At 36.3% G+C, this 4,734-nt stretch overlaps 1 protein-coding gene across 1 annotated transcript in view; it reads right to left on the bottom strand.

The window, feature by feature from the left end:
* pip5k1ba (phosphatidylinositol-4-phosphate 5-kinase, type I, beta a) overlaps window positions 1–3,413 on the bottom strand; it is a 23,038-nt gene extending 19,625 nt beyond the window's left edge. Inside the window, exon 1 of the mRNA XM_056241727.1 lies at window positions 3,339–3,413. The gene's annotated coding sequence lies outside the window, so the exon portion shown is untranslated. The remainder of the gene's footprint in view (window positions 1–3,338) is intronic.
* Between the last annotated feature and the right edge of the window lie 1,321 nt (window positions 3,414–4,734).

Raw genomic sequence — 4,734 nt, 5'->3', positions numbered from 1 at the left:
TTCCAACTCCCATGACCCACTGATTGCATAACTGATATGGAATGACTGGTGGAGAAACCGGTGCATTATGTGTATGGGTAGACTTAAAAAAGCCAATCTATAAATCTCTCACCACACAGCTGGTTAGACTGACACATAAATGGAAACTTTCCAGGACGGCCAATTCAAAAACTGGACGTCCTCTTTAGTCTCGAGGGTCTAATCGTGTTCTTCACACACGGAACAAAGGGTTTGCCAGAAATAAGGATATTTGCAAGCCAAATCACAGGACGGCAGGATCAGCAGGGCTGAAATTTCCTCAAATCCTGCAACGTCCTCAATAACCTAATATTCTAAAACTCTCACATCATCATTACAGCCTCACACTCGGCCTGGGGTGAAACAATAGGTCTTTATCAGTGGGGAGAGGCGTGGATTCGAGCACAGAAGCGGAAAGCCTGTTTGCATTTGGCGTGGAGAGAGGGGAACGCAAATGACACATGAGTCATGACATAAACCGGTCACATGACCCGCTCAGATCGCCTCTGTAAACACAGGACACCTATAAAACAGAGCACTTGGCTTACAATTAAACGGAGAACAGTAACTAGCAAAGATGATAGCGGTGTAAACAATAGCGTAAGCAGATCAACTGAAGACTTCTAGACGTTTTCTGTGGCTTCTGTTTAGTCTCTGTGATGTTTGTATTGTATGTCAAAGCACATTAATCAAACCTTAGTAAATTTGTTTAACGGGATGAAGCGACTATATTTCTTTTTCCATATATGTAAATTAATACAGCACTATCTTGCATCTATGTATAATACATCTATGAATGCTTAGGCTTATTGAGATTATCATCCGTTGACAATCATGCCTGTCCTTCTCGTTCCACTGTAAAAAGTGAAAACATGCAATTTTTACATTCGTTTTTTAAATTTATTTACCTGAATACAGCATCTGAACTGAAATGTTATGAGATCAAAAACATTTTTCACAGTAGTGTATGTTGTTTTCGAATATTTTGAAAACTCAAATTTGAGTGAATATTGTGCAAAATAAATGGTAATTACAGGAATTTTGTATCCGTCTCATTGGCTATTATCACGACTAGTGAAAGACAAGCCAATTATTAAAGTCACCATGAAATCAAACATGACCATTCTTAATTTTTTTATGGAATATTACAGTTTATTATATGCCAAGATTTATCCGTGCACATCTCTATTTTTTTTTTTTTTATTCCCATGTCCTCGTAATTATTAATCAAAATAACTGTTCTCTGTTCTCTTCTCTGATGACGTGTGTACTGACATAAGGGCGGGGCAATAACCCGTCACTCACATGAGATCCACCAATAGCAAACCACAACCATCCAACTATCCAATCAATTCCTGATGGACAAAATCAAGTCCCGCCCGACATTTGTTCTCGTTCAAGAAGCCATTTCACACAAATATGCGTCAGAATAGAGTGGTGCAATATGACATCACTTTGTAGGCCAAAGAACAGAAGCGAGTTTGCATTTTAGCATTTCCGTCCTCCCGAAGTCAATGGGTTTTTTGAATGGGATTTTGTTTAAATGGCTGAAATAAGGTCTGTGGTTAACAAGCTCAAGACACTTTCACGTTTTATTCTACGACATCAATATTACCCCACTCGTGATTTTTTGAAGCTGTTACGTGTCTTGAAAAAGGCGTTTGCTAACAAGTGGCTAAATGAGACAGAGGCTGTCGAGGAGATTAAACATCATCATGCCGATAAACTCAGTCCGCTTTTACTCATTATGCTTATAATTGTGCTCTTAAACTATTCTAACTCACACGTTCTGGGAAAATGTTTTCAGATAAAAACTAAAGAGAGTTGTCGGAAGCTCAGTGATGCTGACGTTGAATTCGTGGGGCCGTGGTGTAGTTCGTTTATAGGCTAGCTTTAGCTTTTTACTTCTTTCGACTGCATTCAGGCTTCAAAATTCATAAAAGTTGTGTTCATCTGTGAAAATGATCTTGATGGACAAAACGTGCAATTAGCCTATCATACTTTTTTTTTTTTTTTTTTTACAGAGCTTGTTTTTTTTGTGCTAATCCAAAAGCCTATGGGAAAATCCAATTGGGTATTTGTCAGGGGAACCAGTGTGATGCGAACTGACTTGACCTACAAAGTGACGTTATACCTGGACCACTTCATAGGAAGAAAAGATTACTGCAACTTCAGTTTCATGCCAGCTTTAAGTTGCTATTACAGGGTTCTCTGGAACTGCTGATTCTGATTGGTCAACAGCTTTCTGCGATCAGATATTTTTGTATAATAGTGCAAAAATGTATAAATGTCCATTGTTCCTCAAATGCAGCTGCATGTCACTCTTATTCTTACATAGTAAAATAATTTTACTGCAAATCAATATTTTTATAGGGTTCAGAATAATTTGATAAGCAGCCGTATCAAGTCAATAAAAAATAAACCCCTTCAGGAGGATTCAGGGTTTATTTTGTGATAACTGTATAAGTGAACATGATCCTTTACATATTTGGCTATTTTAGTGCTCATTCTGCATAATGTAATTTCAAAAATCGCTGTCAATGGTTAATATAATACATTTTGTGTGTGTGTGTGTGTGTGTGTGTGAGAGAGAGAGAGAGAGAGAGAGAGAGAGAGAGAGAGAGAGAGAGAGAGAGAGAGAGAGAGAGAGAGAGAGAGAGAGAGAGAGAGAGAGAGAGAGAAGGCTAAATATTGTGTAAAATAATTGTTTAAACTTAGATATTTTATCTGATTCTTGATTGCATATTAAATTGTATCACACTGGCATTATATTAACCATCAGTTCCCCTAGATATTGGCATCGACCATTAAAAACAGGTAGTAGTGGTCTAGCACTAGTTTGAAGCCACAACCTTGTAATGTCCAGTCTACCATACAACTACTAACGTCAGCCTGTGATGTAGCATTCATTTCTTTAAAATTTTAGATACATGCATAACATGCAAAGCCACCGAGGCTTCGTGCGCAAATGTTGAAGAGCGTTTGAGGAAGTAGCGCTCCCTCCCTACTGCAAAACCAAACCACTTTCCCACAGAACAAAGTGCAGCCCAGTTTACTCATTACATTTTTAACGAATGGTGTTAATAAATGTAGAATACGAAAATACACTCTTACGCAGCAAAGAAATCCCGTAAACAATTTGGCTTCAATGTGCTCAGTCATTGTTAAACGTTATGAACAGTGTTTCTCTTTACAATGATGATCAAACTGCTGTGAGTGTGAGAGCTCACCCATGAAATGTGAATGTCAGATCGTTAGGCTACTAGATTAAAGAAAGCATTAAGTAATATTGGAATAGGATATAAGAACAAAAAACTTACCGTCAGTGTTTTTCTGAGAAAATAAGCGTAGCCTACAAGTAATAAATGTATATCATTAAGCCATGGCTTGTTTCTGTCGAGCTTCAGGTTTTGACTGTCAAACTCTCTCCGCCCACGCGCACGCGCTCAGGTTCGTGATACGCGCGCACAATGTAGGCTCATACACATTGAAATTTTTTTTTTCATTTTAACGGGAGAAACACTGTCATACATACACACACACACACACACACTACCGGTCAAAAAGTTTTAGATCGGTAAGATCAAGAAACATTTATGATTATTATCAATGTTGAAAACAGTTTTTTACACTTTTATTTCAGGATTATTTGATAAATAGAAAGTTTACTAGAACAGCATTTATCTGAGATATAAAGCTTTTGTAACATTAAACACTACCCTTCAAAAGTTTGGGGTCAGTAACATTTTTTATTTTATTTTTGGGGGAAATAAAACAAATACATACTTTTATTCATCAAGGATTATTGATCAAATGTTACAGTAAAGACATTTATAATGTTAGAAAAGATTATATTTTAAATAAAAGCTGTTCTTTTGAACTTTCTATTCATCAAAGGATTCTGAAAGAAAATTGTAAACGATTGTTTTCAACATTGAAAATAGCATATTAGAAGGATTTCAGGATCATGTGACACTGAAGACTGTTGTAATGATGCTTTCATCAGAGGAATAAATTACATTTTAAAATATATTCAAATAGAAAATAATCATTTTAAATTGTCATAATATTTCACAATATTACTGTTTTTTATTGATTTTTTATCAAATAAATGCAGCCTTGGTTAGCAGTTTTAAAGGATACATCTTTATTTTTTTCTTAATGCTGGCAAGTATAAATATGAAAATCTCTTTAGAAGAGGTTTGCAACAGTGGGACTTGATACTGTCTTCACCCAGAATTTCAGCTTCTCACATTTGGCCTGTCACTGGCAACTTTTAAATACAACCTAATAATCTGTTTTTAATTGGATTGCCAGTTCAGTCTGATTAAAAAACATGTAAACATTTCAAGCAATCCCACTGAACTCCATTCGACTGAAAGGTGTGGTGTAGATCTTAAATAATGTGTTAAATCCAATGTTTATTCCGACTACTTTCTCAATCTGATTAAAAGGCCCACTGAAGTGCCTTGAAAGGCGCAGCATTATTAATTGTGTTGACATCATTTCCACTGAAACAGGAAGACAGGGCGGGACATATTAAACAGCTCTTCCCCTTTTAAAAATAGCCAATAGCGTTTAGTTTATATCACAGCTTGCCGAATAATACCTATCAGACTGTTCTACCAACACTATATTTGCATTGTTTTAAAGGTAGGCTTAGGGTAGGTATGGACATTAATAAAGCCTCAAACCACATGAAAATGATGCTGGTAG

Source organism: Rhinichthys klamathensis, unplaced genomic scaffold, assembly GCF_029890125.1.
Source record: "Rhinichthys klamathensis goyatoka isolate OS25496 unplaced genomic scaffold, OSU_Roscu_1.1 h1tg000665l_1, whole genome shotgun sequence".
NCBI classification, from domain to species: domain Eukaryota; kingdom Metazoa; phylum Chordata; class Actinopteri; order Cypriniformes; family Leuciscidae; genus Rhinichthys; species Rhinichthys klamathensis.
Note: the sequence above shows the minus strand (reverse complement) of the source record. Positions and strands in the feature narration are given on the sequence as shown.